This window comes from Coturnix japonica, chromosome 23 (genome assembly GCF_001577835.2).
Source record: "Coturnix japonica isolate 7356 chromosome 23, Coturnix japonica 2.1, whole genome shotgun sequence".
Classification (NCBI taxonomy): domain Eukaryota; kingdom Metazoa; phylum Chordata; class Aves; order Galliformes; family Phasianidae; genus Coturnix; species Coturnix japonica.
This window is the reverse complement of record NC_029538.1, coordinates 2,819,582-2,842,403: the sequence shown is the minus strand read 5'-3', so window position 1 is coordinate 2,842,403 and position 22,822 is coordinate 2,819,582. Positions and strand designations below refer to the sequence as shown.

The 22,822-nt window shown below is 43.3% G+C and overlaps 1 long non-coding RNA gene across 1 annotated transcript; it reads right to left on the bottom strand.

Annotated features, from left to right (window-relative positions):
• Nucleotides 1-2,738: 2,738 nt before the first annotated feature.
• Nucleotides 2,739-20,045, bottom strand: LOC107323804. The gene is made up of 4 exons (XR_001559348.2): nucleotides 19,972-20,045; nucleotides 14,684-14,795; nucleotides 9,934-10,159; nucleotides 2,739-2,987 (listed from the first exon to the last, which is right to left on the bottom strand). It is a non-coding gene; the product is annotated as an uncharacterized LOC107323804 (long non-coding RNA).
• Nucleotides 20,046-22,822: the final 2,777 nt, after the last annotated feature.

Sequence of the window (22,822 nt, the reverse complement as noted above, 5' to 3'; positions counted from 1 at the left end):
GAGCTTATGGTGGTATCACACAACATCCAGGGGGGGGGAACATCTTCCTTCTGCCTCTCTCAAAAGAGATGACAGAACCGATCCCGCTTTGTGACAATGAGACAGAAGGCTGAGCCCATAATATGTCCGGGAATTGCAAGACATCATTTCTCATATCACAAGAAAATGGCCCACGGCCATCAAAAAGGCGTCTCTAATAGCAGGCCATTATCTCATGACAATGGCTCTGTTAACACGTGCTAACCCCTCTGATGTGCTTAGAAATCCGAGAAGGGAAAACGAAAGGTGCGGTTGGTAAGGAGAGCTCGTATTTAGCGTTCCTTTCCAAGAGGGAAGTGGAATTTGAGAGAGCGGTCCTGTAGGCTTAAGGAAATAGATTGAAATATGCGGAAACAGCATAAAACGCGTTGCAGTTTGGCTCATTTGGGATTCCAGTCATAGAGACAGCAACACCGTGGAGGATTTCGCTTGCCAATCAACATCTTATTTATTTCCTCTGAAGAGGATATCTTTATTCCTCTCCCGTTGCTGCATCCAATATCAACGGGGATTACGAAATCAAGCAGCATCTCCCGTTTTTGTTTTGTCCACAACACCACAAGATAGAAGAAAATATGGATATTCTGGAAGGAGCTCAAGAAAATCACCCCCAGAACAACCCCAACCACCTCTCAGGGTTCATTCTGTTCAAGAAAGAAACCTTTTCCTGCAGGAACCCCTGGTTCCTTCAGTGCACCTCCTCCAAACCACATAGAGAACAACAGGGGTCATGTATATGAGAGCCAGTACTGAGAAGCTTCAATGCATGCAATTAGATGCAGTGAAATGGAAAACATACCTGACCCATCTCTTCCTTGACATACTCAATTAAAAGACCTTCCTGTTCAAAACGAAGCACTACTATCATTTTTTTTCCCCCTTGAAACGATTTTAACTCTACATTTAAAAAGAAGTTCAACTTACCAAAAAGAGCCATCAGAAAATAAACCTGGATTCAAAGAAATGTAACATTACGTTATTTGGGGGTTTGGCAGCATCAAGCTGCAGGACCTCTGAAATGCTTCAAACCCCCATGTTCCTGCTCAGCTTCATTTCATCACATTGCAGCCACCACCAGTTCTCCCTCCGTACATTCAGTTGTAGGTCCCAAAGCACTTCATGTGCCATAGAACTGCAGCTGCCCTTTCTTGCTTCTAGGAGATCTAAGAGATATGGGCAGACACAAACCACTAATAGCTAAGGCTGCGAGGGGCTGAGGGGATCAGGACCCATTGAATTCAGGTGCTGCAGAATTAGGTGCTGCCCTCTGACACGAATCTTAAGAGCTCACAGCCATGCTGATAAGACACAGCTGTAGTGAAACAAAGCCACATTAGTAGAAATGGAGTGCTGAAGCTTATCATAGAGAAGTTCAGAATGCTCTGTGCACAGGGCATGTCACAGCTAAAGCCCACAGACCACAGTAATCTATATGTGTTAACCTGCAAAGCCAGCATCTAGGCTTCAATGGATCCAGTGTCCACACAGGTGCCTGATTCATCCCTTCTGCATGGCAACCAGTCCCAAACAAAAGTGATAACTTTCTCTTTCTCTCATTTGTTTCATCCTTCTGGAAAAAAAGAAGATAAAACAGCAGTCACTTTCCAGAATGGGGCAGGAGGGGAAGGAATCCTGTGGATAATAAGTGCTGATGAGGACAGAGAGTGGGAAGCACATCTGCAGAGGATACTTTCTGATAGGTTATTGTCTGCTGGGTATCGCAGGCCCATTTCCTCCCATCAGAATTCTGCTGGTGGCAGCACTCCCGAGAGACACAGCTTCGCATCTGTACGCAGCACCAGAGCTTATGAGAAATGAGAATCCTGCCTTTTAAATGCTGGTAATGAGAGAAGAGCGGAGGAGTAGGAATTGCTTCTTCTATTAATCAAATTCCCCCCTTTCATCTGTACCGCCCGCCACCATCCATTCTGGAGAGCAGCATCTAAATGTGAGGCCATGCCAGCCCTGTGCTCTTGATGCCTGTGGGCAGAGCAACCTCAGGTAGCTCTGTGTGATGCTGGTACCACTGCCAGAGCTCGGGCAGTGAATGGAGGACTTTGTTTAGCAGCCTGGAGGGGTGATCCATCACACAGAGCTCAGGCTTGACTGCAAATGGAGGATACCTGGCTCATGAGAGCGATACCAATCAGGGCAGAGACTTGGGAGGATGAGGAATGAGAACATAGACACTGATCTGCTTAATACACAACCTGTCACCTCTTGGTCCCAAGAGCTGAGATGCCCAAAGGGAGAACACAGCCTAGGGCAGGTTGCTCTCTTGTGCAAATGAATCCAAGGGGTGTCATGGTTTTGCTATGAGGAAAATAGGGTCAGGAGAATGAGATTTTGTCCCTCTTTCACAGGTAAAAAAAGAAATCAAAAGAAAAAAGCAATGCAAGTGTTAAGAGTGTTACCCAAAATCAGCACAGGCTTTGTCAGCACAGCATTCTCTCCTGCTTCCTGCAAGACCTTCCATTGACTGGAGCTCTTTCTGATCCATGTAATCTAAATGGAGCCACTTCCAGCTTGGCTTGAGGGTAAGGGGATTTGTGTAACTCCGTGGCCTTGTTGCCAGCAGGAATATGTGACATCCATTAGCATCAGCAGATGTGACGAACTTGCACCAACGAGGGGGGAAAAAAATGGCATATCTCTGAATAAAATGACCCCACAGAAAGGATAATACATTGGAAGCTTTTATTCAATCCCATTAAGGAGAAGTGCCATCTACACCGCTGTAAGCAAAATGCTGCCAGGCTGCCTTAGCCAACCACGTTGCTCTTCATAGCCTTTTTCAGAGGTAGAGATTGCTGAGTGCAGAGGTGATATTGAATTGATTCAAAACAAATTTTTGGCTGTTTCAGGCATTAAAGTTCTTCAGGAAGGTCACTGGTTATGTGGTACAAGCTGCTGCTTTTCAATCTCCCCTTTAGTTTCAATTTACGGCTCTGCGGAGAAACATAAGAGCATTCTGATTCCTGGTTTGAAAAGCAAATAAAACAACCTCACACTGGTGAGCATGGGGAGATGGCTTTGAATTAGACTGTAGTAACTTCTCTGCTTGTGTCTGTAGCTGCTCCTTGGATCTCGTGTCTAAAAGCGTGTTCTTTTCTGATAGGAGATTAAAGAACATTACAAAAGCAAAGGAATGTAGCCACACCTGGGGCTTCATGGTTTGGAGAACAGCCTGTTTGCTCACCTCTGGGCAGGAAAACCTGGGGCCCTTGGAGAGCAGGGGGAGGCAGTGGGGATTCAGAGGAGAAATCAGAGCCTTGAGGTACAGGAATGGACTTGCATGCAGAACTACAACAGGGTCATAAGCCTAAGTATTGATGTGGGCTGTTAAAGAGAGAAATGTGACTTAGAATGATCTGGATTATGAGCCAGCAGAAAGTGAGGGCAGATGGGTCTGTGGTAAGGGCTGCTGAAAGTCTGGAGGACAGCGTGGTAAGGCACCTGAATGATGGAAGATTGGTAATGAGATGGATGTGAGAGAGTGGAAAATGGTAGCAGTGCTTTGACCACGGTGGTCAAAGGATTCCATGGAGACAAGGTTTGCAGGGAGAGGTAATAGCTTCTATTAGAACAATTGGTGTCATTGAAGGGAAAAATGACTGGCTTTTGAGCAACCAGCCATTGCAGAGCCACAAAAAGGAAATTGGGGTGAGGTATTTCAGATAGTACATGGGGAGAGAACCTGACACACCTATTCCTATCGCTGGTGGGCAAATGCTGGATGTTTGGTTGTCTGATGCTCTTTTCAGGGCTCTTACATTCATGGAGGGTGCAAAATGCTTCTGAATCAGAGTGGGATATTCACATTTCCCTTGTTCTTATTGCTTATGTGAAAGATAAGGGAAAGTCTAGGATAGAAGGAGATGTATCCTTGTTATTCCCATTACTTACACACTTTTCCCAGTCAGAGATACATCAGTTCAGTGGGACAAACAGAAAAGGACAGACAGCAAGAATCAAACTGCACATCCTGGGGGAGAAAGCCACAGTTCTCTATTCACAGTGAAATGGAACAATTCACCAATCTGAAGGCAGCAAGGTGGAGGTAATTCTCATTGCTAGAGGCAGCTACTAGGGGGAGACATGGTCACACTTCTCTCTAAGCCAAGGCCACGTAATTCATAGCGATGTGGCCACAGTACTTCTAATGAGCAAAATGAATGCATGCATATCAAGCTGAGGTGAAAGGAGATCACTGACCCAGCTGAATCCCTGATACCCACACATCTGCTTCCTGCCAAGCTGTGCAGCAAGATAACACAGTGGTCCCACACTTCGTCCACTGCTGTGGAAGTCACAGATTCCTCTGGGACGTCTGAAGATCCAGCCTGTTTTACAGCCTTGAAAAAGCAACTTTTCTCTTCTGCTGTCATCTTTGCCCTGTTATTCTCCAGGGATTCAGCTGAAGGAAGCTTTAATTTGCAGTCCTTCTCCATGATCCTTCCAGCAGAAGGGACACAGCCACTGTTAGTTAACTTCCCTACTGATCTCCTTGGTTTTTGCTTCCTCTCTTTTCTAGCTTGCTTACAGACTGAATTGCTCCTTTTATTTCTTAAAAGGGGTACTGACCTCTCTTTGAAGCCCATCTTGGAAGTGCTGCTTGTTTGCAAGTTATTTAGCATTTCAATGCCAGCACACAGTGCAGAACTGCATCAGTACTCTTGTTTTCCACTACCAGGAGTTAAGTAAGCTTATCTATTCGGAAGATATTTTCCCCACTCTATCATCTATCTATCTATCTATCTATCTATCTATCTATCTATCTATCTATCTATCTATCTATATCTATCTATCATGTCTAAGTGCCAACACACACACAGAGAAGTTATAACTTATTATGAGATGAATAAACGACTTCAAGTTGATCCAGTGGAGGTTTAAATAAGGCATCAGGAAGAATTCCTTTGTGGGAAGTGGGGTGAGGGGTTGTAACAGGCTGCTCAAGAGATGTCTGCATCTGGTTCTCAAGGATGTGGTTTGATGGTGGACTTGTGATGGTTGGTCGTGGTGACCTTATGCATCTTTTCCAACACAAGTGATTCTATGACTATGCATTATGTGTTGATAAGTGGATCAACTAAGACAACATGCTGTTGTATCTTTTAAGAGCAATCCCACAGAGGACAAGTGGACTTCTTCCTTTCCTGACCAGTGATGGAGGTAATACTCTCTTCATTAGGATGGAACACAAGTGCAAATCCTACAGAACTCTTGAGACTTGAAAGCAAAGATAATTCACACTCACTTGTCTGTAGAGAAAGCAAGAGCCATGAAAATTGCTTTAATCTTGCTATGGATTAATAATACTCTGTTTCATTTATTGTGGCGAGAGGAATGCAGACCTCCCTCGCCTCCTGCTACATTCATAATTTATCCCCAGCCAATTAACTTCTTCTGCTGCAGAATTAATAAACTATTATATTATTGATGCCACAAAGGGGGTATGGCATTCTCTGTCTTCCTGACAATGCTGTGAGGAGTTATGTATATGACTGCAACAGCAAAGAGAATTCCTTTTTGTACCAGACTGTGGGAGGTGACGCCCTGTGGGAATTAGTTCTTAATTGTGAGCCCATTACTAACTGTGGTCACCCTGATCTGACAACCTGAAGCTGAAGGTCCCTTTGTTGTGCAGCCTGGACCACATCATTTGGAAGGTTACCCATGCACCTTCCCTTTGGGTGGGGTGAAGGTCTCATCTAGGTCTCAGGCCCAGGTGTGTCAGTGCATGGAAGAGTCAGTGTGGAGAGGCACCGCTGGGCTGTGGCAATGAGGTGCTTGGTGAACCCAAAATGCCTTTTGTGAAGTACCACATCTGGTCCCCAGCAGCATCTTCTATTCCCATCTACCTGCACAACCCTGGTTCTGTCAAGCAGGTTCTTGTTTGGAAACACAGGTTTGTTCTCATCTGAGCTTTTTGATGGAATGCATCTTTTGTGCAAGCAAAAGACCCACAATACCTCATTGGTTTTGGCTTACTGGGACCTACCCACCCTATGGTCAGAGGCCACAGTGTTTCCATAGAACAAACAACTCTCAGCACAGCAAGTCCCCCTTCCCAGTCTTGCTTTCAGGGTTTCAGTGCAATGTAAACAGCAACAACTGTTTAAACATTTGTTTAGTTTCTGCAGTGATAAAACCCTTCCCTGCTCCGCTGTGGACTGAGGGCTCAATTTCTGGCTCACAGTAAAGTTTTATTTAAAAGCTGAAATGTCCGTGTAAACAAAGTAGAAGTGCTATTGTTTCTAAAGTCAGCTCTGGGCTTTTCTCTATGGTAACCTCGCAGAAGGTAATTAGGCAGCCATGGCAACAGCTACACCTCCTAGCAGGCTGCCTGCTCTCAAAAACACTGGACAAGCTCCAAAGCATACAAGCAAGCAACCTGGAGATGCCAAACTGGTTTACATTATGGAAGAGGCGATTGATGTTTCCCAACATCACTTGGGGCTCTGTTTCAGATAATGTTCTGTTTATTTCTGCTCCTCTGGCCCAAAGCTGTGCTCCCGCGTCCTTGCTTTACGTGGCGTGCCAGGAGTGCTGTGTGCCTGCCCACGCTGCAAAGCCTTGCTGGCTGAGTTATTGCACATTGTGCTGAGACCTGTGTCCCACAGCTGGCTCTTCACAGGGCTGATGTGCTGTACTGGGGGAGGAATTACAGCCTTAGCATTTAGCCCTCCCCAGATATGAGCTCCATTAGGTTTTATCAATCTGGGAGTTATCCAGTGTGCACACTGTGTCCTGTTGTTCCCTGGTGCGCATCTACAGCTCTGATGCCCACTCCTTCCCAGCAGGTCTGCTCTCATGCCCTGCATATAACAGGCTTTCTGAGAAGCCCAAAAAACAGAGTTTGGCAAAAATAAGTAGCAACAGAAAAAGCAGTGAGGCTTTGTGCTAAACATGACATCCAAACACTCAAACAGTGATTAGCTCCATCTCTTTGTAAGCATCCTCCTCTTGTAAAATGGGCCAACCACATCACTCTGCTTGTGAAATTCTGACAGGAAACATCCAAAAGCTCCTGGGTGGGTTTCTCATTAAGGCCTCTCTCTGCATGAACTTTCCTTTTGCAAATAGTCAGAGTTTCATTACAAGAGGGCAGAAAACCTGCCTGCAAGTTGACAGTTTCCATCCTTCTCTTACAGAGCAGCAGCCTGTAAATTGCAGCGAAGGGTAGATGAGTCCGAGTGAGTCAATTGGATGTCACCCTGCAAAACAAGTATCCTAAATAACACTTCATGAGTCATGTACCCACGTCAGCATTCATGGAAGGCACCACCTTGGCCTGATGGAGTGTAACCTTCATGGACGCTTGGAGAGTGGTTAATGTCTTTAGATGGGTAATTCTTTTGATATAGCAATGTCTTGTAGGAGCACAATATGATGGTAAGGAGAGAATGTCTGCTTCCTCCATCCTGTGCTGTCTGTCCCCAGGCACCCAGGAGCATCAATTTCTGCTAACAGCGGAACGATCCACCCACTTAAGCAAAGTAGATGCAACAGGTCTGCTGGTTTGGAGCTGACAGGCGTTTACTTTATGAAGACATGAAAGATGTAATTTCCCATAATGAATAGCAACTGCTTATTAGCTGATCGCTCTTTTCCTAATTTTATTTTATATGCTATCTTCACAGAAATGCAGGCGTTCAGCTGCAGGTGGGAGGTAGGAAGTAAACTTCAATATGAAGGAAGAGAGAAAGAGTGCACTAGAAACAAGTGGTAAGAGAAATTAAAACACTTTGCAGAATGGGGCCAGAGCTGGCGGGTTTGGGAATCTCTATGGCTGTATGAGATATTGCTGTTCAAGATCAGGACACGACACTGTTCTCATGGCTCCTCAGGTTCTGTCTGTTTGAGAAATGCAGAGTTTATTCAATCCATTTATTCAGTATTTCATCCAAGAAGAGCGTTTTGCAAACGATTCTCCCACTGCCTGGTTTTGCCATTTGATTTCTATTTGTGATACCTCTGAGCCACACTTGCGGCTCCCATAAATGATCATGATTTGCGTGTTTTGAGTCATCTCACTTGCTGGAAGGAATGGATCCTTTTCTTATCCCTCCCCCAAGTGTCCCAGTATTGTAGATATCATTGTACGATCCAGATGGAAATGAGACAGATGGGTCTGAAGATAAAGAACAAGCAGCTACACTATAGTCATCACAACCACTGAGTCTAATGAGAACTTTAGGGCTGTTCCCACAGGAAGGATGGCTGTAAATTGACCATGGAAAGACATGGACACTCTCATGGCCTCCTGACAGTCCCATTAATGCTGTCAAGAGAATGGCAGAGCAATGCAAGGCTTTGAACTGTCATTGTTTACCTTGCAATCACTCTGCAAAGGGAATATCATCAGCTTCCAGGCTGTCCACTGGGGAATAATACTCCACTTCCAGGAAGAGTGGAGGCGTGACTTGATGAGAACTGTCAACATATATATGCAGTCACTCTGATTTGTTTAACCACTTTCTGATCCCAATAAACTTATCTTTATTTTAAACTCTTGATTTCACTGCTTGCAAGGAGAAGTGAGAGAACGCAGACTTCTGGTTCCTGCTATCGATGGATTACTGAAAGAGGCAGAGTAGAGTATTGGTATCTGGACCCAGTGCTTTTCATTACTAACAACACATAGGCCAGTGGATGCATCAAGGAGTTAAATGCTCTAGAAGGTGCAACTACCTATAGAAACTACTGCCAGGCATTGCAATGTTGACCATTACCTTATAGCACAATCTATATGGGCAAAACGAGCAGCCCAATGCCCAGCTTGGCCAGGTTGTGGTTGGGGTGCAGAGTGGCATGGACACAGCTGAGCTCCCTTTCCTGCTCATGGTTGAGCCCCCTTTCCTGCTCACTGCTTGCTAAAGAAGTGACCCAGAAGCAGAAGTGCAGCCCCAGCCAGTGGGCCGCCCTGATTCACCCCAGTGCTATTGAGAGCCTCATGCCTGGAGTCTGAAATGCTGAAGGGTAATAATTCCTGGATCCCACAGAGGAATATGAAGCCCAAATATTACATTCAAGTGTAAAGTCTCCAAAAACCTTATTAACAGGCTTCTCTTCATTATTCCTTTGATTTGCATAGTGCTGTCTTAATGCAGACTAAATGTAATTATTTCTCATTGCTGTTTTGCCTGTATTAGTAAAAGCGAATGCCACGGGGCCTTGTTCAAAAACTGCCTGTATAAATATTGTTAAAAATAAATGCATAACATTAATTCTCCATCGTTCATGTCACTGTTTGTTTAATGCTCTAAAAAGCTAATTACCACTAATTTTATTCTACATCTTTTTCAGGTCTTACAGTCTTGGCACTATGAGATAAAAGAATTAATTGTTAATTAGCATACCTTTCTCAGAGTACACTTTCTTTTCTTTATCAAAGATTACAAGAGGAAAAAGAGAGGGGGAAGGGGAAAGAAATGAAGCTCTCAATTTTTCTGTCAGCTGTAGTGCCAAAATGGGCTTTTTCTTAAACAACACCACAAAACTTTCATCTGGCCTTAGGGAGGAGATGTACAAGCTATGGTGTGTGAAGCCAATAAAAAGCACTGGTGTAATGATTAGTTTTTCTTGCATTGGATGCCTGAACACATTGTACCTGACTGTGTCTGCAGCATGATGGATTTGTAAGATGGGAGATGATGTTGCTGGAATTCCAGACATCCACCACCAAGTGCCATTAGCATTTGCAGGAGCATTGGAGGGGGGATGCTAAGCACTGCAATGCCTATGCCTATGTGTCCTAATGCCCAGGGGAAGCCTGAGAGACCCCTAAGCCCAGCAACCAGACATGAGATGTTTCACATGGCTACCTCAAAAAGCCTAAGGGCCGTCAAAACCATCATTGCAGAATGATTTACAACCAGAGCCACTCACCTGAAGGCTGGTGCTTGCTGTCTCAGTGTACTCATTCCCTCAGCTAAAGCTGTGCCTCTCAGGGTGAGATGATGTGTAGATCTGGTGCAGAAAACATGAAGACATTAAGGCCAATGGGCAGAGGGAGAACTGCAGCTGTTCCGCAGAGTTTGGTTGGCACAGCCTATGCTGCCTCTTGGACTCAGCCCTTCACACAGTGCTTTCCCTCCATGCCAAGGACAGGCTCCTGTAAAGCGAACAGATCATAAAGCAAAGGATTATTTTCCATACAGAAAATGAGCATTTTTCACCTTTTTTTGGTGGCCCACAAGGTCCCTCAAGTCTAAGATGTGAAATTTCAAGGAAGGGCCAAATCAAGGGTGGTTGGTCTCCTGTGGGAAGCCCATGTCCTGCCCTCACTGAGGGATGCTACCCACCTGCCTTCATTTCTTCACTACAGCACTATTACCTGTCTCAGTCAGTTTGGGCAGAGATGCTTACAGCAAGCCTGACCCAGACAGCAGCAGCTTTGCAGGTCACAGCAATGGGCACTACACTGACTTTGTCTTGCAGAAGCCAAGACCCTGTCAAGCAGCAGCAGGCAGATGAATTAAACATACTCCTCTCCCCATCTTAAGCCTCAGATCAGCCAAAAGGTGCCACAATGAGCCGGGTTTAGCACTCTCAGTGGTTTCTTTTCCTCTTCTGCCTGAATTTTCAGCCACAAATCCTCTCTTTGCTTCCCAGAGCAATAGGCCACCTTGCCACCATGCTGTTAATCTCAGCAGAGCCCAGAGCCTCGCCAGGCAGTGTCGTGGTGGGAGCGTGCTGCCTGTGTTCTGCCTTTGTGATGTATTTATGGCTGCCTTGCTTTTCTCTCCAGCTAATTGGAAATGTCATGGAAGTTTTAATTTGTAACAGCCAAGTGAAACTTTTCTGCCTCCGTATTTACATAAATTAGGGGGAGTTTGCACACATAACATTTCCTGGAAGAAAAGACAAAAACAAAACAAGTGCAAGATGAGTTTCCTGCTTTTTTTTCCATCAAGTCAAGCATAAAAACACAGTGAGTAGGCAGACTTTAAAAACAATGTGCTGAATAATAGAGCTACAGGAACAGCATGAAAGTCCATCCTGGTTGACTTCTAGGGCTCCCCACTCCCTTGGGCTATGTCTTTCTAGATGCTCAGCCTCAGCAAATGGATGGAAGGGAGAAGCATGGCTGGTCTGAGCAGAAATTAAATCAGCCTGGCATGTCAGTCATGCACAGGGCCTGCAGACTTTCATTAATGTGGTTGTGGCTGGGCACATTGAGTCAATGAGAGCTCTGCTCTCTGGCTGGCATTCCAGGGCTGTGCTGGGCTTTAGCAGGTAATTACTTCAGGCCATTTCTGGAGGGGTTTGCAGTTTATTCATTTTTTAACTAAAAATATTGCATTTTCATTTGGTTGCTGCTCTGCAGAGGCTCATGCAGCCTTAACGAGATGCCTTTGTGAGGAACCACAGACCGAGGTCCTCTGTGCTGGATGGGGCTGGAGGAGACAGAATTTTGTGAAGGAAAATGAGCATTTGTTCAGAAGATTCTGTTACCTCTCAACAGGAAAGGAGAGCCTGAAAAAGTCATTGCTTATGGCTTGTCCATGCTTCATCTGAGCATCTATCCGCATCCATGACCTATTTCATACTCCCAGTAAATATTTAAATCTTAAATAGCTTCTTTTTTTATTCCTTCTATTCTTATTGCGCCTGCAGTCAGAGCATGGGGAGGGTCAGTGGTTCAGCTGCTGGCATAATTCATGCACTGCATCCTCCAGCATTATCCTATAAATCTTCTATTAACCTGCATTAATTCAATATTTATCTCTGGTGCTGTTAATGGAGTATTTGATTGAACAGTACATGAACATTGCATCCTGCAGCAGTAAGAAAGAAGGTGAAAATAGAACTTCAAACCAGAACAGGATAATTGCTAATCTAATGTACTTGCAAAGTTGTTAAACACAAATTCTGCCAGGTTTACCCCAACCACAGGTCTGACGTTTCAATCCACTTAGCACAGATGGAGCGCTCTGTAGTTTGTGCAGGTAAGAATATGTCCTCGAGGAGCAATAGCAGCTGAATTTAGTCGTGGTGCTTTGTTGCTTTCAGTCATGAAGGCATTAGGATACAGCCTGTAGAGGTCTGAGCCTCATGTAAACAACTCACATGGAGGAGCTGGACCTGGAGAACTGTGAGTTGGTTCATATGTTCTTGTGTCTTTAAAACAGCTCAGAAATTCTTATGGATGGGCCTTGTAAGTTCCCAGACAGACTGAAGTCAAGTAGTGATGATAATATCTAATGATGGTCAGATCTGTTCTGTAGCTCTATTTTGGGCCAGAGAGCAGACATTTGACAGATGCTGGACTAGCACCACACTGATCATTGCTACGTTTTAATTTGAAACAGCCAAAGACAAAGAATCTTTCACTATTTGCCTTAGTGGCCGATCCTTTACACCACTAATGTGCTACGGACTCTTTCCCACCTCTATTACTATAGTTTCCTAATTCTACTTTCTATTGTTCTTTTCTACAGGTCACTTTTTAAAGAGTCACAACCTCATCTCACCTCTGGATTTTCACTCTTCAAAATCTGTTTTGATCATTTGCCAAGCCTGTTCCACTGCAATTTCCACCCCTGCACTGAAGACAAGGACTTTGCACCAAGGTTGACAGCCTGTCCTTCACCTCCTTACTCCATTCTTAACGCACAGCTCACGAGAGGGTTTGAACAACTCTGTTTCCTTTCATTTGAAATACTCTTGCAGATTCCTCAGCAAGGCTTTAAATAAAGAAGGCACTGTCTACAGACAATCCCTTCTGAGTTTTGTCTTGATTCCACCACATGCTGGGAGAGGGGATTTGAAGCTTTTACCAGGGCTTTGTGGTTACCCAGGCAGTACAAGATCGATAAAGCTTGTTGATACACACCTCATTATCCTGTCTCTGAGTCAAGAAGCTCCTATTTACCCAGGTCATCAGAGAATACCTGTAAGTAGGTCAGTCCAGGGATAGGAGGGGGCACCAACCCACCCTCCCTGCTTAGTATTCAAAATTAGCACTGAATTTCCCATCTATCACGGGGCGGTGAGTGTTAATTACATGGGTGATGAGAAGCCAGAGAGGGTGAAGGCAGTGTCAGTTTTGCCCTTCTGATACTTGCCAGAATATTCATGAAGATTTTTTCTTGTTCCTGAAGCTGTTCAAGCATGTAATGATGAGAGCTTTTTTTGTGTGGAAGTTCAGACTTCTCACACCATGAGAGCCTCCTGCTCTGATGTGATGCTTCCACAGCTGCCAGCATTTGCGGGTTGTCAGTGTTTCTTCCAGCCTCCTCTCAGCACTTGAGGATGTTACCAGGCAGAGCTTTTATGGGGAGTGCAAGAGACTGATGTTGAAAAGGTAGCTGCTATCTTACAGCTGCTCTAAGCACAGGCAGTGATGAAAGGAAATCAGGGTCAAGGATCAGAGATTTTGTATAGGGCAGATGGATCAAACATGCAGTGTGTCCAACTGATGAGATAGCCCTTATCAAGGTATTTAGCAGTATCAAGGGCCTTGCTGAAAGAGCAGCACAAAGGAAGATCTTTCCAAATGCACTTGCAAGTGTGGTCATCCGTGTCAATACACCACAATTGCTAACATGGGTAGAGGACCAAACCCCTTTCTTTCACCACAAAATCTGAGTAGGGAGAGATTTGGAAAGATTGCTGTATAATGGCTGTCTGAGTGGTGCTGCATGACTAAAGCTGGATCTAATTCAAAATACCACCTTAGTAAACGTCCAAAGGCCTGCCAACTGGCTGTGATAGGAACTGCTGGCCCAGAGCCTTCTCTGATGAGCTCCCAGCTCTCATGGAGGACTGCATGGATCTTCCTCATGCTCATCCATATGTGGATTCTGCAATGCTGAGGCCTTTCAGCTGAGGTTTTCTATTTAGCCGAGAGTCAAGGCTGCTTTTTCTTATAGGAGCAGCATTAAACTCCCATTTCTTCATCTTCATACAATTGTCTTTGTATAGGAAATGTATGATCTTCCTGTGGCAAGGTGCCCTTCTGGGGCTGAGGCATGAGACATGGCCACATATCCAAGGAAAAGCTCTCATGTGGGGCTTCTCAGGTCACCACTGCAGCCATTTCTCTGCCCTCAGAGCGTATCTTCAGCACTTTGGCTTTATCTGTGCTCTAGAGCATAGTTGGTTTGCTCTAGAGATCTGCAGAGATGCTGGCAAGTTCTGTTTGAAACTAAAATTTGATGTTATTTTTCCAAAGAACCATGAGTTAGAGTCAGAGCACATTTCCAACTAAACATTTCCAGCTGACTCTAGTAATTACCCTTAAGGGATTTGTCAATTTGATTACCTGTAGCTAAAGAGAAACCTACACCAGATCACACTAATGCCTTTTCTCTATTCTTGTTTCACTTTTATCACTCAATAGAAAGTCACTAATAATGTCAAATTCAGAGCTAAGAAGACTCCTGTGATTTATTTATTTTTAATCATTGTAACATTCTTCTGATCTAAGGGATTGGAATAACTCAGAGCTACACTCAGCCCTTCCTCCTCCTAGCATATATAAGCCTGGAAAATTCCACACTGACCAAATGTTTCTGTGGAAGGCTAATCCAAGCCTTCAGCCATCTCCTGCTCTTGTCCTAAGGAAAAACTTGTGATAGAAATTAACTGTTATCACCCTCAGCACATCAAAAATGTCACTTTTACTGCTTACCTTCCCCATGGAATGAAATAGGCAACAAGAGCAATCTGACGGATCAGAGCGTTTGCTGGGTTTCATCTGAAAGGCAGCAGTTCAGGTTGGAGGATTCTGCTTCCCTTTAAACCTTTAGAAAAGTTAAATTTAAGTCAATATCAAAGTAAAACATCATTTCAACACGCCAAGGCAAAGTATTCATTTTGCCAGCGTAGAAACTGTCTTAAAATTTTTATGTATTATTTTCTCTTTTTTACCTCTCTCTCCCTCGTGCTTGAAAGCATTTGTCAAAATCTGTTCAGATTCATAAATAATAATTTTAACCTGGCCAGAAAATGGAAAAAGCCTTCCAACCTGCTTACAGCAAGGAATTGCAGAGGCAAGGATGTCTGTGCTTTGAAACAAAAGTAGTACAGATAAAGGATGACTGCAGGGTTATAGGTCCAGGCACACCCCTAAATGATCTTGTGGGTGGCAACCCTGCCCATGGTGGGCTGGTTGGACCTAGATCGTCCTTGAAGACCTTTCCACACCAAGGCACTCTCTGATGATATATGATACAGATCCATTCCAACCCAAGTCACTCTGTGATTCATTCTGTGATCCTCAGTGAAAGGTAATGATCAGATCACAGCAGAAGATTCCTACTTATCCGCTTATCCTATTTTTAAAAAGCAGTGGGCAGTGACTTCTCCCCCTCCCACATCCCTCACCACAGTGATAAATGAAACAGAGCATTGCCTCCTTTCTATTAGGAATTAATTCTGATGTATGAATATGCTGATGTTTATAATTAGCACAGTAATGTGTAGGCCCTGCTCCTCTTGACTAATTTTTCATCACTATTATTATTCACTTGCTGGTGACAGTGACTGTTTTCCAGCTCGTAAAGTGACAAGACTCAAATGTCAACACTGTTCAATTCATTAAAGGCTGTTCGCATTAAAAAGAACCACAAAAAAACAGGTGAGCTGTAAACAAGATAGGAGAGAGCACAGTGGGGCATCCGCATACAAAGTTTTTCCTGTGTCAGATTTATTGTCACTATGGCCCCCAGACAAACCCACAGGAACCCATGAAGGAATGATGAATCCACCTGTCAGGCCCAGGCACCAGGGATATCCTTCTTCTCCAGGCATCAGCATTTCAGAACAACACAGTTGTCATTTTTTGCATCAAGAATGAATGGCTGGGTTTTTCAAAGGGCTCGATGAAGATATGATGGCTGCTCAGCACAGACAGCTAGCAAAACTTAATGCCACCAAATTCAGTCCAGATAGGCAGTTCCATCAGGATGGAAGGTTATGCAGAATTGTGTTGATATCACCACTACGTTATCTAAGCAGAAAGCTCTGAAAATATTGACATATTCCTTTGGAAAGCTTTTATTTTAATATAATATTTTGGTGCCGCAGTTTGAAATGAGTTTTCATTTGGTAGTTTTATTTTTAATCTCCAGCCTGACATACATTTGCTGACAAGGTCTTTGTTTTCAGGATCAAAAATCCCTTCTCAGCCCAAGCTTCACCAGAAAACAAGTTCTTTCATTCAGGCTGGGCTGAAGGTTTAAATTAGATTAAAGTAGAGAATCAGTCCGTGTGGAAAATGATCTCTTAGGATCACAGTTTCATACCTCTCTTTCCTTAGAAGAAAAGCAAATTGTTTGTAGCCTCCATGATTAAGAGGATTTCATGGATTGAAGAGCAACCTTCAAACACTACATAGAGCACAGCTTTCAGCTTTTACATTGTTTGGCTTCCCAGACAGAGAATGTCACCCTGTTGCTCCCATCTTCCCTGCACAGCTGCCACTCTCTGCAGTCCTCAGCTCATTCCCAATTGCAAACCAATTCCAGCAGCACGGTGCTTTCCCTTCAGCCACCCCTAATGATGGGGTGTCCCAGGGCACCCTACTTTGCCCCTTATGTGGATTAGAAATCACTGGTGCAAATGTTGCTTGGCCTCTCTGAACCTGCTGCCACTCACCACCACTGACCACATTGGGTTGACAGTAAACAGCAACCTCCCATTTCCAGCATCAGTGTAGGTACATTCCTTGTGCTCCTCTGTGGAGCCAAGCAGCTGCAATACCATGAATCTCACTCGACTCTTATTGCTTTCTCAGGGCTGAATTCAAAATTCCCATGTCTTATTAAAAGAGCTTTAAAGAGCAGCCCCCTCCCAGGCACCATCCCATCTTCTAAGATTCACTCTTTGGGCTGTGCAGTGAAGTCGTAGCCATATCGTGGTAAATGCAGCAATATGCATTCTGTATAACCCAGGGGGCTGGGCAATGATATTACACAGTGTGGTGATATTTCATTCAATCGGATAGAGGCACCAGAGAGGGCTGTGTTTTAAAATGAAGGGAAAAATTTTATTAGTTAGAAATTGGTTTTGAAAACAGAGCCCCTACTCAATTGCATTTCTTTCTCTCCTGGCCAAACTCTAAAATGTTGAGAGTCAACCCCTTGACTGGTGTAAATTGTGAAAGTTAATGTGGCCATGATGCTTTATGATGAAGTTCTGGCTTGTATTAGTTGTATGCCAGTGTAAGTCCTCTGAGTGCCAGGAAATTATTCCAGCTTATAATTGAGATCTGTATCTGGCCCCTGAAGAGTAACTGCAGTCCACAGCACACAGCCAATGGTTTTATTAACAACTTTTCAGTGTTCCTGCTACTTTATGGGAACATTTTTTTGCAGTAGATGGGTAAGTATTTTATCACTCCAGGATGGAAAAAAATACTCCCTAAACTTTTCTGGATGCTAGAAAAGCTGGGTATAACAAAGCAAGAAATGGGCTTGGTGCTGAAAGGCAGCAGGAGGAACTGATGGACACACTCTAACCTGGGTCCCTGCAAGATCACCATGTGAAGATACAGCCCAGGGCAGACCTGTACATGTGCCTGAAATACCAGCTTTCTTTGGACCTAATTGACCTATTTTCTACTTATCCACAAATATGTTTATCAATAATGTTGCAGTTCTGCGTGGGGCTTAAACTTTACTTCCCAAAACAGGGCTGCAGCCTATGAGCATCAGCAAACACATTGAAATCCTTGGTATGGCTGCAGCCAGCAGGAAGAGATTTTTGATTATACCCCAGCAGAGGGCCACATGGGGCTAATTGGGATGATATAAATCTGGATTCTCTCCATCAGAAGGTGGTGGAACAGCCTTTGGACTGTGTTGTCCTGTGCCGCCAGTCTGAATGCAGAGTAATTGGGAGTGTTGTGGTTTGACAATGACTTGGAACAAGGCCATCTTTAGGGTTCATTAGTAGATTTCATTTTCTTTCTTTCTTTACTACCTCTAAAGTAAACAGGAGCTCCCCAAGACCAATTTAAAACCTATTTTTACTTCCATCCCCAAGAGTCTGGAAAAGCATCTTGAAGAAAGCTTCTTTCAAAGTCTCTGGTGACTCGACTAATTAAATCAGGGGCCTCATGTGGAAAAAACAGAGAGAGATACACATTGGTAGCCTCATTTTTTTCCTGTCTGCAATGAAAAAAAACCCACCCTATTTTAGAGCTTTTGTTTTGTTTTCTGCTCTACTAATTCATGACATTCTAGGAAAGCTGCTAAAGCAAATTATTGTCAAGACAGCTTCTTTCTTTATGAGAAGGTGCTCACAAGCCTTGAAACGCCACATAATTCGGGATGCAGCACATGAAACTGTGATGCCTTTTATCCTTTGTGTCCTTTTAGCAGGCAGCTTATTATGGCTGTTCTGCAACTTCTTATAAAGGACTGGGCAGGGCCGTGCTCACTTTTGGATGCTTTTCTTTCACTGTTTATTTATTTATTGCTTGAGATTTATGCACATTTAGACTGCAAGCACATAAATCTGCTTTCCCCTCTTTTAAAATGTGGCTATTTAGTAACAGCGTGTTATGGTTTTCTAATGGCTCCTCTCGGGGTGATTTGCAGACATTGATGACTGTGCTCTTAACAGAGCTCCTGAGAACAAGCCCTGCCACAGCACTGCCCTCCGTTTCATCACATTGAAAGACTTAAGTTGCAATGTGGTGCCTGTAATAAGGGGGAATGCGCTGTCATGGTTTTGGTTGGGATAAGGTTAATTTTCACAGTAGAGACTTGTGATGCCATGTTTTGGATTGATGCTGAAAACAGCAGTGGCAATGCACCACTATTGTATGTTTTTAGCATGAAATGAGGAGCTGGGGGTGCACCAGGAACTGGGGGGGGACACAGCACAACTGATCCACACTGCCCAAAGGACATCATATTCCATATGGCATCATGCTCAGTAAACCCTCACTTAAACCACACTGATCAGCAGCGATCCCTATTAACCACTGGACCGACATATACAGGCTGATGGGAGATTCTTCATCACTGAAAAAAAGCTTCAGATGAAGTGTTTAAAAGAGGACTTAGTTCAAGGAATATCTCTGGTTATCCTGTCCAGAAGGTTGGATTAGCTTATAATTGTGGCTGTACTGGATTTATTGTCTGGAAGTCTTTATAAGATAGATTTAGCGTGTTTGTCTTGGTCTCCATTCAGTCTTATAAAATCGACTTCATCATTATTCTCATTATAAAATTGGCTTCCAAAACTGAAATCTATCAGATTTTTTTGCTAAATAGTTTCCAGATATTGATTATGCAATGATATCATCTGCACAGATGTATTTGGTGTATATGCCTGTGTAGATATATTGTGACCATTATACTGCTCATCACAGGAAAAGAAAACCAGAAAAGCAATATTTTCCTCTCTCAAATCACACTGTGACTAAAGGCCCTGCTGTTACCCCTGTTATAAAATTACCATACACACAATAATTTCACTTCACTACATGCTCCCACTCGGTGCTCACAGAACTCCCAGAGCTGAACATGTACAAACCCTGAAGTGGTCATTAGCACCTGTTTAATTACTTAGAGAGAGATGCACTGGGAAGGCATTACTTTTAACTGCTATGCATATGGAATATCTTCTCTTTCCATTGCTCCATTGAGCCTGCACTGCCAGCTTTCTTTCAGCAGCCACCTTGTAGAATTGGCATGAACAAGAGGGGGGAGAAAATAAACAAGAAACAATTTCAGGTATTAATGTAACCCACTTCCTCAGTTCCTCAGATCTGAAGTAAGTGCACTTCATCTAGTCACTGTATTAACAGCGTTACCTGGGGAAGATCACAATCTCTTTTACGTTTGCTGTGGGGGAAAAAAACAAACCCACAACTGACAAAATATTCCCTTGTTCATGTGCTGTTTCAGTTATTTGAAGAGATTCAATGGAATCACAAGAAGTATAAACTCGCTTTTTATCTCTCACCTTCTCCCAGCCTCCGCTTCGATTCATCGTGTTATAAACGTTAGCGATTTAGCACAGCCAGTTGTCTCCTGCTGAGCAAACAGGAAAGTGACAAGAGACAAGGTCAGGCTGCCCTTTGCTCCTCGTGGTACACAGGCTATTTCATGTGTCTATAGCTTTGGCTTTAGCAGGACTGGAGAAATATCAAAAGGTATTAAACCTAAGAAAACGAGGCACCAGGAGAATGTAACCTTCATCAAGCAGGAAAGCAAAAAAGATTCTTATTTTTGGCTTTCCTGGTTGCTGTGCACTTGTCTGAACCCACAAGGTTGTTTTAATGTTGGGTTTTATTTTCCCCACTCTTGTTTGAAATGCTCTGGTTTCAGAAATGAAAGCAATTTTCATGAATTGATAGTGGAGAGATGCTGAAAAGTGCATGTACAGCCAAGAAGACCCTCTGTTGCCCCACCAATGGTACGATAAATACAGCCATAAATGCCAGTAAAAACAAAATACAGAGTTTTTGCTGCAGTCTGATTACAGAGAGGATCACTGTGAAGGCATTGATTATTGGCTGCTCCTGGATATTCTATGCAATGGTACAAAACACAATGGGGCAACGCTTTGGTTTTTTCCTTTTGGTGCATTAGAAAGATGGCAGCAATAAAGAAATAAAGAAATGCACCTTGGCACTGTTTGTTTTGTCCACAGTAAATGAGGACCTGGGAAGAAAATGGATGCTTTCTCTCTTTTATTGCTGCCATTTCAAAAAATCTAGTAGGTTTGAATGGGGAAACGTGTATATTTATATACAGATATTTATATGTAGTGATATGCTTTACTCTGCCAAATGTTTCAAAGGTAAATAAACAAGTTTTATTGTTTGCTTTTAGATCTAGATGTAGCATTTAATAGATATATTAAACAGTGCAAGATGTTCTAAGGAAATATTGTGCATCTCAGAGCTAAGACTTACAATGTCACAACAAATCTATATTTTACTAATGGAAACAAGGCTTTCTCACACAAAGCACTCAAAGCTTTTGGAGCACATTTTCTACCAGACTCATTTCTCCCACACTCTCCCAGATGTTTTGCAATCACCCCCCATTGCTGCTGCAAACAAGGCTGTGCTATTGAAATGACCTTCGTTTCCTAACAGTTGTATTGACATGCTGAAGCAGGAAATGAGACATAAAAGTGGGGTGGCAGAAGGCCTTGGATGAAAGGACACAAAGCAGAACTCTTTAATGGACCACGGTAGCTCTTCAAGCAATAAGGATGCAGGATAAGTACCACATCCAAAACAAGGATCAAGCAACTAAAACAGGATGATATACACAGATGATGTCTTGATGCTTAAATGCAGAAATAAAATGAGAGAGCACCCCTCACCCACCACATCTCTATGGCAGCCAGGCTACTTTCTTAGGAGGTGGAGAGTTTTAATCTTTTTAGAAAGCAGAGAGAATCAAACATGGGTCTCCTACATCTCTGGGCTATTATTGCTATTTATAGCCTCTAGTATAAAAGGCTCTGCGCGTTGGAGGTGGATTTGAAATAATCTCTTTCAAAAGAAGAATAAATCTTAGATTTTCTCTTTCTCATTTAGAAATAGCTGGGGCACCTGCCCTATGGGGAAAGTTCCATGTCATAAGTGCTGCAGGTTTTGGAGCTGGCCTTGTTATGCCCATCTAAATTAATCCCTGAGGATGTATGTACAGCAATGATTTGACCTCTGTCATCACAGCCTGACACTGGACCTACTTCCTTCTCTGTTCCACAGACAGTGCCATACCAACAGCCACCAACAGTGAGAAAAACCACAATGCTCACACAGTTAGGCAATATTAGACCTAGGTTCAAGCCCACTTTTAATCTTAGGGAAGACTCATGACGTGTTAGCTTTCCTTCTGCACTGCACGAGGCACATTTTCATGCAGCTATTGTCTTCTCTTTTCTTGCTGTTGCCAAGACGTAATAGCAAGGTTACATTACTGGCATCCAGAACAAAATAGTACTCGAAGCACTTATAGATATCAGAGAAAATGTAATAAAAGAATGATCATACTCAGCTTTAACTCCCTGTGTATTAATGGGCCAAATGTCACTTCAAGCTGCAATTTAGAGATGTGATTTCCTGACATGAACAGTAGTTTCTAGGAAGAGTATTTCTCTGGTACACTGCTAGAGAGAATGGTCTTAGAATTAAGCTTTACTACATATTTCTATTAAAAGAAAATTTTACTGGGTTGCAAAGACTGTGTAGAGTGTTTCTCACAGATTCTTGGGTGATCTGGATATAATTTTGATTGCCTCAAGGATTTCTTTATCCTGGATTGTGAGCTATTTGTAATAGCTCAATGCCTTTGACCATAGGAGATGGAAAATAAAGCTCTCCAGAGTGTTCAGTTATCAGTAGATTGTTGGCTCATACTGACCAGACTGATTATTAGTTTGAGATGTCTCTTCCAAATTGAGTGTTCAAAAGGCTTCTGCAGTCTTCAGATAGAACATGCTTAGAGAAGTAGACACGATTGAATGCACTGCATCTGGGCTGCGTGCTTATCAGACTTCTGGTGTCTCCCACAAGAAAGGCCTGAAAACTAAGAGAAGTAGTCATAATTTCTGTGAGCCTCATAACAGAAGACCAACAGAGGCTAAGCTCACTTACTCTTACAATTGACTCTAATGAGACACCAATCACAAAAGCCAAAATCTTTTGTCTTCTTCTCCAACTTGAGGAGAACTGGCTCGAGTTCATCTGAAACAGTCCCATACCGTGTGTCTTCCTTATTGCTGTCATCTTGTTCTCATGCAAATAGTTTCTGAAGCTTCCATAGGGCCTCAGGAAGGATGGACTTGGGTCTCT